Source organism: Triturus cristatus, chromosome 3_1 (genome assembly GCF_964204655.1).
Source record: "Triturus cristatus chromosome 3_1, aTriCri1.1, whole genome shotgun sequence".
Lineage (NCBI taxonomy): Eukaryota > Metazoa > Chordata > Amphibia > Caudata > Salamandridae > Triturus > Triturus cristatus.
This window is the reverse complement of record NC_140583.1, coordinates 9,145,229-9,159,732: the sequence shown is the minus strand read 5'-3', so window position 1 is coordinate 9,159,732 and position 14,504 is coordinate 9,145,229. Positions and strand designations below refer to the sequence as shown.

Below are 14,504 nucleotides of genomic sequence, written 5' to 3'. Positions count from 1 at the left end.
CTACATCCAGGGGCTCACCAACTACCTTCAATTTAGAAAAGCTATCAAAACCTCTTTCCCCTTCCATAGGCCTTCCTGTTGCTCTTCTGTGTGTTATCTCTCTGGCTTTTAGCACCGGGACGCCTCTTCGCTGGGGCAGCTGTCGCGCTCTATAAATCCATATAACATAACATAGATAACTTGCCTTCTGAGCGTCCCAGAAACCCAGACACTACTCACAGGCTCAGAGAACTGAGGTGCAACTCTGTGCATTTGGTCTCAGTCCTCGACGCTGCATGGTGGTAGCGGCTTGAAGACTTTGGGCTACCAACTCGCCCAAGCAGGCTTCTTTAACTGTTGTGTCCTTGTGCTGCAAACAGTAAGACAGTCGACTGGCCCTTGGAGTTCTCTTGGCGTGACTGGGCTCTGAAGACTGCTTCTCTCTAAGTTTGACACAGAAGGCTCAGTCCTTCCCTTTGCTAGCAACCAGGTGTAGGAGGTGCGGTCTCTCTGCTGGTCCCTCGGGTGCAGCTGGGCCGTCTTCCTTTGGTCCTTCTTCAAAGTCGGTAAAGATCCGAGTTCCAGGTGTGCTCTATTTCTCTTATAAAAATAAAACAAATCCACAGGGTAGGATGCCGTTGGTAATAAATGGTTCTACCAGATTCCCTACCTTCGGATGCCTACTTCCTGGGAATTGTGGCATCTGTCTAACCCAGGATGCACCATTTTGCCCACTCCCAACATGACGAGACACCTCTCGACACTCAAAGCTCCTTAGCCCAACTCCAGAGGTGGAGCTACAAGCCCCCAGAAAAACCTGTTTGACAACTGGCTTCTCTCCTCTCCCCAGCGCCAGCCCATCTGCTTAAACAATAGAGGGCCCCTCCCCCAAGTGTTACCCATGTGCACTTCAAGAGCAGCTTCTACTTTATAGCTTGCCTTTTGGGCTAACACCTGTGTGGCTTCCTACAGGAGGGAGGTTATCACCTCTATCCCATGCAGGACCCTATTTTGTCATTTCCTGGCAGTCCGTGCTCATGTCTCCCCTGGAGGGCAGAAAGCTGCATGTAGGACGAGCCCCATGTACATCAGTAAGCAGGCACTGGAAACCTTTGGCAACTACAGTGATAACTTCTAAAGTTGAACTTTGCCCACCAGTGACATTAAATTCGATGCAACCACCAACCTTGGTAGTCCCGTCCAGAAGTTAGCAGGGCTGGGGTGCCAGCCTGTAACTCTGTACTTGCCAATGCAGCTACTGGCCTTTCCACAGTCAAAACAACAATTTAGTGTCTTTATTGCTGGAACATGTAAAAGTACTGTTCTGCTCCTGAACCTACAGACCCTGTGCTTTAGAGCTCTTTAGGCCTGCCATGGGGGTGACTTACCTACATTTAAAATGGAGGTTTGGGCTTCGCCATTACCTAAAATGGCAAAGTTGAGTTAGTAGTTTTAAACTGACCTTCCCATCTGCAGTGGCAGACTGGGAGCCATTTCTCACCTTGTACCACTTAGGATGGCACAACATGTGCTGCAGTTTCTGGGGGATGCTCTAACTTACAGGTCCTGGTTACCCAGGTACCATATACTAGGGACTTAAAAGTAAGTTAGGCTATGCCAATTGGGGACTATTCAAATAAACATGCAGTATTTTAAGGGTCAGAGCACATGCACTGAGCCCTGTTCAGCAGGACTCTGGGCATTTCAGTCATTACACCAGTACCTGTTAGTCAAAAAGTGAAGGTAAACCTGCAAAAAGCCTGTTTCCTTGCATGCAGTTACTGCCCTTTCAACCGAGGCTAAGAGGGAACAGACGGTGAATGAATGAATGCGCCATTTCTATTGTGTACAGCAGTCAAAGACATCCCGGCGCCAATTCAGACTCCAAGATAAAAAGGTTCAGCACAATTTAAAAAGTGGTTTTGAGCCGTTTTTTTTTTTTTTTTTTAGTGTGACAACATCAGAGCTTTGCTTCTATGGTTAGCAACAAACCCACTATGCACCCCTTTACTAGGTGGGAGCGGTTACTACCCTTTCAACCAAGGCTACAAAGGAATTGCCTGTGAATGAATATGGTATTTCTACAGTGCACAGCTGTTAAAGATGTCCCGGCGCTAATTCAGACTCCGCACGATAGAAAAAGCTGTGTTTTGAGCCTTTTTTAAAGGAGGATTCATCAGAGGAGGCCTGGATAAAGAGTTCTCCACATTTTTGGGGCCAAGTAAGAGATGGATCGGCCACCCATACAGGCGAATCAAATAGAGCCCCTCAAGGGTGATGCAGCTACGCTATACAATCCTGACTGCTTGATTCAAAGGAACCTTGAGCAGCAGCGGATTGCAAGAATTTAAGATTCTGGAAAGAATATAATGAATTCTCGTTCTGAGAAAAATAGGGCCTTTGTTGTAGAAGGGCAGAAATGTAAGTAGCAAACATTTAAAAGAGATATTTTTGTGATGTGGCAGCAAATGAAGCATCCTGAGGTGCAAAGAGATAGAGTCCTGTTCAGGAACTTTCAGCAGCACGCAGGGCTCTGATCAAGTTGGAGAGGTTGTAACAGGTACACAGGAAATCCGAGGTAGAGAATATTTGCATAGTCAAGGCATGAAGTGATAAGAGCATGTATACTCGCTTTACTGGTACATTCAGGAACCAAGCTCGAGAACCTTTTTCGCTTTTTAAGATTGCAAAACAAGTGTCCGAGACAGACTTCACCTGTGGGCCAAAAGAAAGTTCATTATTGAATGCAACTCCCAGATTTCTAGCCTGTATCACCAGAAAAAGGGGGAGTGCTCAGTTCCAGGCACTACCGCTAGACCACGGGGAAGAGGAACAACGAAAAGGTGTGAACTCAGTTTTAGAAGCATTAAGCTAGAGACAACTTAACTTATTCCATCGGTTATACTCAGTAGACATGTTCGAAAAGATTAAGATTACAACTAGTCTCAGAAAATGACAGCAAAAGCTGTCTCACACAACATAAGCGGCCATCCTTGAACCCAAGGGGTTGGTTAATGTCAGCCAGAGGAGCCATGTAAACATTAAAAAGAGTAGGGCAAAGGGCAGACCCTTGAGGGACGCTAAAAGGAAGAGTTTTACAGGAAGATACAGGAGGGAGACAGACAGGTTGGGAATGATCAGAAAGATGGAACAGATGCACTGGAATGCGAGGCTCCCTATCCAGCAGTCAGTGAGCTGCTGAAGCACCGTCTAATACAATAACGTATGACAAATGGCAGACCGGTCCAACAGGATAACCACCCTAACTTCCGGACCCTGGTGTAGACTCAAGTTCACAAGTTTAAACACTTCCAAGAGCACAGATTCAGTGCTGTAGCACGGTCAGAAACCGGATTGGAAGTCATGGAGAAGATTGTGATCTTCAAGTAACGGAGTGAATTCATGGTTCACTTGGTTTTCCAGTATTTTAGAAAGGTGAGGGAGCAGAGAAATGGGTCTGGACGTCTGGATCTGAACATGCCTTTTTTAAAAGAGGAAATACAGAGGCATGTTTCCAAGACTTTAGGGCAAATGCCTGGCGGAGTGGATTATTTAGAAGGACGTTAATCTAAGGATTACTAACGCGCCTCGCCCTGGAAAGAATTGCAGTGAGACATGGATCCAATGGGGAGTCCGAACGACAAGTTGAAATTGTTTATGTAGAGTCCTCTAATGCGATGGCCTTAAATGAGGAAGCAGAGGACCCAGTTGACTGGCAGGACACCCTAGTCAAAGAAGGGGAGTCTGTCACCCGAACCTAAGCAAAAATATTTCCAATCTTTTCCTGAAAAAATAATGAGATCCTCACAGAGAGCCACTGAATGAGAGATTGCTGGAAAGCAGGCTTTAGAAGACAGAAATGAGTTAGGATTAAAAAAAACATTCTTGGCTCATTCGAGGAAGCCCAACATTGAATAGCAAAGCACTCGGACTGTGCCCTTGAATAATTACATGGTAGCTGTTAGGAGCCTGTTTGTAGATCACGCTCTCATTGACCCTATAAACCTTTCTCCATGCCCGTTGAAGTAAGCCAAGGAGCGGAGGGGTGCGATTTGGCTGTTGACTTGCATTTAAGTGGCTGAAGAATTCATGGCTGAACTCTGCCAGTTGTTAAAAGCGGAATTGTCCCATTCCAAGTCATCATTCAATTGTAGAATATGGCTGGTGAGATTAGAGACCAGGCTGGAATCATTTATTTTATACCAGGGGAGATAGTGGTGCAGGCTAGACGACGAGGGCAAGGGCCTGCTAGGTAGTGTGCCTTCCCATGGTACAAGGCAGTGGTTGGACAGAGTACGATGCCATGGAGAGTCAGTCTGAAGATGAGGCAAGTTAGTGAAAATAAGATCAAGCGTGTGTACAAGCCTTGAGAGCGGGACCACACACTTTCTGCATCAGATTCCAGGAAGCAAAAGCTTGAATGATCGGAGAATTATCAGGTTTATCTCAACCTCCACATCAGTGTGAAGATCACCCAGACAGGTACAATTAGCATGGAGGTTAATTCAATTTCATCTAAACGTGTAGCAACAAAATGGTGGTGGAGGATGCATTCCAGGAGCATAGGTTCACCTGTGAGGAGACTCTTTCCTCTCTACCCCCCAACCCCCAGTTGACACTGAAAATCTATACAAAGGAATCGAAACGTGTGGGGGGAGGGGTCATCAAGCTGGAACAAAATGCCAGTTTCTGGCATGACATTTGTCTTGCGTTCCTGCGAGTTCAAAGAGGTGCAGTGGTTTTAAACTGAAAGTTATTAGCGGACAGGCCTCAGACGAAGTCCGACTGACGCCTTCTGTTACTTTGCAAGAAACACTGACTAGGAGCAGGAATAAGCACTTTAGAAGGAAGGATAAGTTGCATTTGGGCAGGACAGACGTCCTTCCAAAGGACTGGACACCTCTCTCACCCTCATAACACCAGCTGCATGGAGGGCCGACAGGAAAGAAACACGAGTCCCAAATGGAAACTGCAGTTCACTCATACCTTTGATCACGTGTCTCACATCCAGAGTGGACAGAATTACAGGGGAGAGTCAGTACAGTGTTTCCATCACTGGCAGTCCGTGACTTGGACAAGGAAGCAGTCCCTGCTCTCGCTGTGATTTGGACGTTCGTTTTTGGGGATCCCATCGGCAGAGATGGACTCTACTATTGATCTTTAGGGGGTGGAGGGCATCATGCACGGCAACTGCCACTGATGTGCACTGGTGGGGTCTAACGGAGTTATGGAGTGCATCCAGGAACAGGCGACTATCCTATGGAAGCTAAACCACAGATGGAAAATAACCTAGAGTTTACAGAGGAGCGACAGAGAGCCATCCCATCGGAGGCACTATTAAACCACAGACGGAGAAGAATATAGAGTCTACACAGGATCAAAGACGACCACTCCTTTAGCATCCATTCTTAAACCACCAGGGAATATAATGTGGCTCAGGTTCAAGGAAGGATAAGTGGGGAGAGAGGCACAGGTTCTGGCTCAGCCCCATCTGGTCCTAACAGGTACAAAAGGAGAAGACGCCAGAGACAGACTCGTTTGATCAACAGCCCTTTACCCGAATAACCTGGGAGAGGGGTTAAATTGCAGTGGCCTGTGCGGAGGTAGAGGGGTTCAAAAGAACAGATGCTTATCTTTGGTAACAACTTTTCTTGTGGATACTTTCTACCAGCCGATTTCTCTACCAATCTAGATTCAGAAACGTCTGACAGATATACGGAACCGGTAGGGAGCAGTTGCTCAATCTGGACACCAGAATTATAGGAGCCATAAAGCAGCCTACCTGGTGCTCTGATGTCAGTTCTCCTCAGATTTCACTGTGATTTTAGAGGATGAGACGAGAATAACTAGAATATATATGTGCAGCAGACAACTAAGTTGGAATCTTATGCAAGATTTTTCTTCAGACAGGGACGTGGAAAGCATCAGTGAGAAATCTGCAAGTAGAGGTATGTAACTTATTCTTCTGGGGTGTTAATATTGAAAAATAGGTTGTCAATGTACATTATGAACGTATAACAACGAACTTGCATCGCTGTTGTTGACTCCAGACAGTACGACCTCTCCATCAACTTTAGTCAGAAATATGTGATAAGGCAGGCACTGCAGCCCAGGCCTGAAGCAACCGACTCACAGATCAAACTGCTTGCACACTACATGCAGTGATTACGTGCTCCAAGCCAGACATCTGGACACATACATACTGGTCCCACATTGTGTCCATGCAAGGTCAAGATCCACCTGCACTTCTTATCAAATGAACAGATTTATAACCCAGTGACTAGGCCCAGATTTCTGTGTCCAAAAGAATGTACAAATTACTTTAGGACACCTCATGTAACATAAATTGAAGGCCGAAACCAATGTGCTTTAAGACAGTCTTCAGACCCAGGCTTTCGCCTGCTCTCCCAGCCACTGGGTCCAATTCTACCACATGGCTTTTTTTTGCAAAGCACCTAGTCTTATTTTTTTTTTAAGGCAAAATTCATATTCGAGCAAGACTTGGCGAGCTAGATAGGAGAGATTGGTTCTTCGAGCCCGACTGCAGCTGAAGGAAAAGGGCTTAGCCCATACAGATTCCCATATGCAGCTCAAGAAGGGAGAGCAGACGCCACAATTGATTGAAAGTTCTGCTGAATCCACAAGGCGGAGGTCCGTCCTGAAGCTATTGTCAGTGGGTAAGAGACTACATCTGGTCCATAGTCCCAACATTTGGCAAACCAGGAAGAAGTGCAAAAACCTAACCTGAGTGCCCTACCATGAACAGAAAGCTGACATAATTCCCATTTTGTGTGTCCGAGCGGAGTATTCGCAGAGCAGCCTCGGAGGCGATCCCGCAGAAATCACCTTTTTCCGATAGTCTGCACGAAAGGAAAGGGGAGGGTTGTTTAGTCGCTTGGACCCGCTGGGCGTGAAACAGATGGTACGCTTGTCTCTGGGTGTGATACAGGTACCACTTGGACCGCTGGGCATGGCAGAAAGTACGCTTGATCCCTGGGTGTGATACAGGGGTTGTGCCTCACCGCTTGGACAGCTAAGCATAACACAGATGGTATGAATAGACTCTGGGTATGATATAGAGCCAGCATCTCGATCTTCATTTTTTAGTCCAGAGGAGTTTTCTTAATGCTATTGATTTCTTCACACTAGTAGTATGTGAAAGAAGTGAGGCGTTGTAGGAAGCTGGCTCTGTATTTACTATACTAAAGTGAGGTAGGTGTGCATGGAGTCCAGTGGAATCCCAAAGGTAGGCAGAGGTAAAGTAGATAGCACCTCACTCTCTATTTGTGGTAGTGTGGTCGAGCAGTAAGGCAGTATCAGAGGACAGTGTTAAGCATTTGTTGTACACAGTCAGTCAGCAAAAGATTCCACACACTCAGACAACTTCAGACCAATTGTTTTTGTTTAAAAATATTCTTTTACTCATTTTATTTCTAGAACCAAGCAAGCCTGGCACAGGTAAGCAATAAATACTTTACAGTAGTAAATGCTGATTGTAAAACAGTTCAATTGCAATTGTAAATGTGCTTTGGTCTGACTTACAGTATTGCTTTAGAGAAATGCAATCACTTGTAAATACAGTACATAGACTTGAATGGGATTTTCAGTAAAATAGCCAGCAAGTTACTTTTGGATTACTTTTCTTACTCAGTGGTGTATGCCTGGATGCAGCACTGGGACATTTCCTGTAAACAGGTGAGTAAAAGCAGTTTTGTTAAATCATACAATTTTAAAGAATTTCTTTAGGTTTTCAAACTCCACACACACTTTCAGGAAAAAGTGTCAATGTTATCCTATGGAGGAAAATATGGCTATAAGTAATCTGTCTTTGGAGTTGAGGTTCTGGGGTTAGAACAAGGGTTCCCCCAGGGTCAAGGATGCACTCTCGTTACACCCTCAGCGGCACTAGGGCGGCAGAGTGCTGAGGCCCAATGTATCCATTGAGGGATAGAGGGGCCACTGGTTGGTGGCTGTTGACCACTGACTTGGCCCCAGCCCTACCGGCCTTTCTCCCCCCCCCCCCCACCCCCTTTGAACCTGCCCCTGCGATATCCTGGTGCGTCCTGCAGCCAACCTCAAAAACTCCAGAGGACCTGCCTGCCTTCACTTCCAAAGACTGCTTCTCCCGTGAACACCGGATTTGTTCAACTGCAACCTCTGGCAGCAGCCGGAAACCGCAAATCCACCCCGCTCTGTACCTGCCGTCCACAGCCTGAGTGGTCTAACACCACGAGGAGGTCACCCCGGGTATCCTGAACCGACATCTGGCGACCACTGACCTGCCTCAAGCCTCCAGCCAATGCCTGCAATCTAAATCCAGAAGCCCCCCCTACCCCCCACCGCGACCAGGAGCTGGTAAGAAGATCCAACCCCTAAAGGCACTCCTGCACGCGATGCCCCACAGCCTTGTATGCCCAAACCGATGGTGCCTAACCAACCCCTAACTTCCCAACTTACCTCTCGAAGTGTGGTCGCACCCGGAAGTCCTTAGTCTCCCTGCCTGCAGTGCTATTGCAAACCGGAGGTTCTCCATTGAAACCAACAGGGCATCCGATGTCGAAACAGCACCCTGCACCCGGCCGCCCTAGTGTCGCTGAGGGTGCACATTTGGTGCTAATTTGTTTCCCCATTTGCCCCGAGCTAAAGTCCAGAAGCTTTGCTCCCACAGCCCCGTGGCCTGCTTGCCAGCAGCCACCAACCGGAGGCCCCCTATGCCCCATTGGATAACACTGGGCATCAGCACTCTGCACCCAGCCGCCCTAGTACTGCTGAGGGTGCAACAACAATGCATCCCTCACCCTGGGGGGCCCCGGATTCTAACCCTAGAACCTTAACTTCATTTCTCTCCATAGGAACCAATTACTGTTTTTCTCTGAAAAGTGTTGTGTGGAGTTGATTTCTATGGAAACCTGAAAAACAACAATTGTGCAAAACTGACTTTACTTACCTTTTCTCTAGGAAATGTCCCAGTGTGATAGCTAGGCATATATCACTGAGTAGAAAAAGTAATCTCAAAAGTAACGTAAAAGTAACTTACCTGTAATTTTCATTGCAAAGTCGATACAAAGTATATGTACAGCATTTCACAGTATTGCATGACCAGTAATTCAAACTGTAACCATTTCAAAGTACATTTACAACTGCATTTCAAACTATACATTTACTGCAAAGTATTTAGAAAACAAAGTAAAAGAATATTTTTATACAAAAACAATTGGTCTGAGTTCAGTTCTTGAGTGTGAGACCATTTGCTGACAGTGTGTACAACAAATGCTTTACACTGTCCTCTGATACTGCCTAACTGCTCGCCCAAGCTACCACAAATAGAGAGTGAGGTGCTATCTACTTTACCTCTGCCTACCTTTGGACTTCCACTGGACTCTGCGCACACTATACCGCACTTTGGTATAGTATATACAGAGCCAGCTTCCTACACAACTTGACTTTGGTCAGACCAGAGAGGACCTCGTGGAAAGTTAACCCTGCAACCAGGACACCTGCACCATCTTCGTGGATTGAGGAGTGCCTGCAGTAAGACTATTGTCCAAGTCGCATCCATAGCATCCTTGAAGCATATTCAGCATCCTTCATCCCTTGCATCAGGACCACTCCAATCCATTGCAATGCTGATAAAGTACCTGGAGCTGACTGAAGACAGCTTCTTCTGTCGAGGTCACTGTTCTAGAGGACCTTTCAGGCCCCCTCGTTCGCTCCCTGCTGCAGTTGGTTGCACAAAATAACTCTACCCAAACAGATTGACAATTGCCCAAGTGTCAAATTAATTGAATTTGCCAATGCTTGTTCACGGTTGAGTGAAATGCTTTGACTTATTGGTACTTGTAAATTCCATTTCTCTGGAACACTCTGCAATCTCTTTCAATTTGGTGTCTAAATTTCTATAACAATACAGTCTCGTTTTTAGATCTCGGCTGGCGTGGGCTGCGTACATGTGCAGTCTCGCTGGCGAGATTGAATGTTGGAGGAGTTTTGGTAAAGGGCTTTAAGCCCCGCCCCTCTTTCCCATTGGCTGATGTCACAGTGTATGCTAAACTGTGGCCAGCCATTGGAAAAGAGCTTGTTGTGACGTTTACTTTTGGGGTTTTCGCCCGTCCCACTTGGACGGGCTCGCCTGCTGTCCTTCTGAAGTAAAAGGTTTCTTATCTTTATGGGGCCAAACACATGGCCCCATAAAGATAAGAAACCTTTTACTTCAGAAGGACAGCAGGCGAGGCAGTCCAAGTGGGATGGCAGAAAAAGAGAAAAGTCTATGTCAGCTGCCTGGCGAGCGCATGTTATTATTATTATGAATTACGCACCATGTAGGTAATCGGCAGCCTAAAGTTTACTTTGTTGGCCTTCATTTTTCCCCTCCGTTCATCATGCTCCCCTAACACATCCTCGCCCTGCTTTTCCCAGCACAATTCCTGTTTTGTTTCCCTTTGACCTCTGCATGAGGTTGCCAGACTGAGAAGAAATTAAGCGTTCAGCTCACGGTTTGATGCGCCTCACGCTCCCCGTGGAGGGAAGATACAGGCTGACTCAAACCCACACCCAGCAGCTTCCCTCCTGTTTGTGCAGAGTGCGGACAACGGACATGGGGAGAACACCCGGCCTGCGGCTGCTCTGTGGGGCAGTATAGTTTATTTGTGCTGGAGTCCCAAAGCCTGGGAGGCTGGGGTCTGAGGCGATGTCATCTGTGGCTGCTGGCCGCCAGCTCGCAACAGTGAAGCCACAGTGGTCTCCACGCGGCAGGTCTTATCCATCACAGCTTTGTCCCGCTTTAAAAATTCAAGAATCCAAAACCCGCCCTCCGAAGCAGGGGCTGATCTCCGAAGGCTCACGGAGGTGGTTCGTAAAGGGGGTGAGGGGTCTTGTGACCTTTCACTCTAGCCCTATGGTAATGTAGTGTGTGCAGTAGGTTATCTGTTGCTGTCCAGGCCTTGATGCCATGTGCTCTACACATGTACAGCATGATGACTACTGGAAGTGAGACAACACTTCAGGACCTCAAGGTGACTGGGCAGCGCCAACCTGTGTCGTGTTAAGGACTTCTTGCCCAAATTCTAACTCAGTAAAAATTTGCCAAAATGTGTTTGATATTACAATGAAACAGAGCGCTCCTCGGACTTGCGCAGTTGGAGCTATAGCCACACAGCGCAAATGCTGGCGTCGCCATGGGGTAAGAGCAGATAATGACAGGTTAGAGATGACAATCTGGAGATGCTGATTTTGGCAGAGAGTGAAGGCATGGCCACTTTGTAGAGATGCTGGCAGTGCCACACAGCACATATACCATCAGTGGCACATGGTACAGTGCATACGACACCATTGGCACATGGTATGGCGCATATGCCACCATTGGCAGACAGAAGCGATGGCGGCATTGCCACACGGTGGAGGCTACCAGCAGCCTTCAGAGATGCCAGATTTGCACACATTGAATACAGTGATAGACACACCACAATAGAGGTGCAGACATTGGACTAATAGACAATCCAACATTGTCACGCGATGGAGATGTAGACATCAATACATGGTGCACATGTTGGCTTTGCGACACAGTGTAAAGGTTTACATGAGTACAGGCGAGAGAGCCGTATTGTTCCACGCTGCAGTGGAAACACTGTCATCTGCCGATATACTGACATTAACACAGTGTGGACATACTGACCGCGCGGCATAGTGGAGGTTTAGGTATTGCTAGACGCAGAGTTCCAACATTGATATACTAGGACTACCACACAATGGCAATGCCGGCATTGCCACACAGCAGAGATGCAAACAATGCCACACTCTGAGAAGCTGACTTTGCCACATAGTAGAGATGGTGACGTTGCCTTCTGGTGGAGAGGCGGACATTACCACAGTTGCAACGTCAACACAGGTGAGGGGTTGACACGGATACAAAGGAGAGAGGCAAATACTGAAACACATTACAGTGGTAAATTTGTCACAGTGGAGATTCTCGAACTATGAAACAGTGGGGATCGGATTGTAATAATATACATTAGAGAGTGGACGCGGCATACACTGTGGATGTTGACATTATCATACAATTCAATGGAGAGATAGAGGCCGCCATTAACTTACAGTACAGATGTCGCACCATTGCCACACATTAAAGACACACTCAAATAGAAAATACTGCATTGCCACTGTTTACCACACAGTGGTCGGTGGGCCTGCCATCCAGTGCCATGCTCACACTCCCACGCAGTGGCTCTGACTAGTTTAAAAATTAAGCAAAACGCACTGGAAAGAGAATCTCTTCTGCCAGCGCCAAGTGATGCGAACAAGTGGCAAGTGAACACGGTTCATGTGAAAAAGAGTCCTCTGTGGTTCTTCATAACACACAGCCCTGACTTATGACATTGTGCACCTTAGGAGCAGAGCCCAAAACTCTAGTTCCTGTTCCTATGATCAGCATTAATTAAAGGAAAAAGGTGCTCTATTAGCTGTGAAGAGAAAGAAAGAGCAGGCAATGCAATGGCTGTGTCCAGAGTAGGGATAGAGGGCTGGACCTAATCTTCCTTCATGGTACAGGATAGGGAGCCCAGTCTGAGGCATCCGAGGAGGTTTTCCAGCACCTCTGGGTGGGTGTTGGATCGGACGTTCTTGGGGTGCCTCATTACAGCTATTAGCTTGCGTGTGTGTGAGGTATTGAAGGAGAAGCTTTTGGGAATGGCCATCATACTCTCTTTATGGCTTGGAAGGGGGTCTGTGTTTTTGCCATCAATTCTGGATTTTGGGTGTGTGGGTTGATGTTTTTTACCCCCAAGATTATTGGATGACAATTTCAACAAAGAGAGCTTGGCCCAGATGTATCAAACATCATAAAATGAAATGCGATTCCATATCCGGGCTGACGTACATACATTATCAATTATCTGAGTGTCAACAGCAAAATTGCATTAACAAGTTTAAACATGCGTCAAAGCAGAAGGCGTGGCCGATACCTCAAACCACAAGTTCTCACTCTTCAGTGACATAAAACTGAGAGGATTGTCTAATTCAAGCGGGTAAAGTGGTTTCTGTCTGATCTTAAACACAGGACTTAGAATTGTGACAATCAACGCCTCTGGCTGTGTCTCAGGAAGGGGAGTCAGGCCAGTGTGACAACTCTGATCCTGGTAAAAGAAGGGATCGAAGAGTGTGGCTTCTTTACTTGACTACCGGTTTTACAGAACCCACTGTTACTATCGCGGAGACTACTTTAACTATTAGGAACAGGAAGTTTTTTGTGGGTACTCTTTTTTCTAGATATCTGCATTCATAGAAATCTTAAGCATTGAAAATGCAATAGGTCTCGCCTTTGATTAAGTTAAAGCCATTTGCTTTGCTAATGGTATTGTATAGCAAAGCAAATGGCTTTAACTTAACGAAAGGCAACACCTATTGCATTTTCAATGCTTGTTTTCATTGGTGTCGGATTGCCTGATGGTTATGTCACTTCCTTCAATTGTTCTAGTGTTGTTGAAATTGCTTTGCGCTTGTTCCTCTGTGAGAGGCTGGCTGCTCAGAGCCACAGCTGCCCAGGGGTGAGCTGAAGGTTCGACAAACGAAACTCAAGGGTCCTAACGGGGCTGGTGTGCGCATTACATGGTGAGGTTGCACAACCACACAATACCTCCCATTTCCTCACAGTGGTATGCCGCAAGGTTACTGTGGCATAGCGTGGTTCTATTTAGCACTGGGTTTTAATGCCATATCACTCTAGAACTACTTAATCAGATTACATCTAGTACTATAGAGGATTCTTGACCACAATCTATATTTTTGCAAACATTTTTAGCAAAATTTGACTAGTCACTTCAACGCTACATCAGTCTTAAAAGTCGATGGAAAATGAGCCTGTGAAAAAATGTGCTTTGGGACCCCCCCTTTTTTTATTTGCACCCCCTTGACTAATTGCAACAAAACTTTTCATCATCCGCCAATGTAGAGAAAGGAATGGTCTGCAAAGTTTCATGGAGATTCGGCAAACGGTGGCAGAGTTATTAGCAAGCAAAAAACAGAGGGATTCCCATCTCTGGGAATTAGAACAATTACTACAGAGAGGCTGCCGCCACTAATGAACAAACACATACATAAACATACAAATTAGCTTGATTTATGCAATTTTGATCGGAGTCCACAGAGCCTTGCTGATTCTGGCCGGTACGGCAGATCAGGTAGACATCGTTCCATCCTTAGGATCACGGTTGTTGAAGATTCAACGGGGATCCCAATGCGTCACTGTCTTTTGTAGGTTTGTAAAGTAATCCTTACAGGGTTAAATGACAGTAGAAGGTGTAGAGACATTAACTGAGCGGTCGGGCTGACTGTCCTCCGGTAGAACCTTCAAGGACCCTTGCCGGGTCATTGGATTTGCAAATGAAGCATCCACAAGGGAGACAAATAGCTCATAGAGTGAGTAGTTTTGGAGGGAAGCATTCTTGGTTTCGGAATTCAGAGATCAGTGGGGCCACCTCACATTTTGAACTGCAACTTTGCAAAGCATCTGCATGTCCCTGGTCCTTGCTTTT

The 14,504-nt window shown here is 46.4% G+C and overlaps 1 protein-coding gene across 2 annotated transcripts in view; it reads right to left on the bottom strand.

The window, feature by feature from the left end:
• LOC146859586 (mitochondrial carrier homolog 2-like) overlaps nucleotides 1–14,504 on the bottom strand; it is a 201,421-nt gene that overhangs the window by 127,126 nt on the left and 59,791 nt on the right. The window lies entirely within an intron of this gene.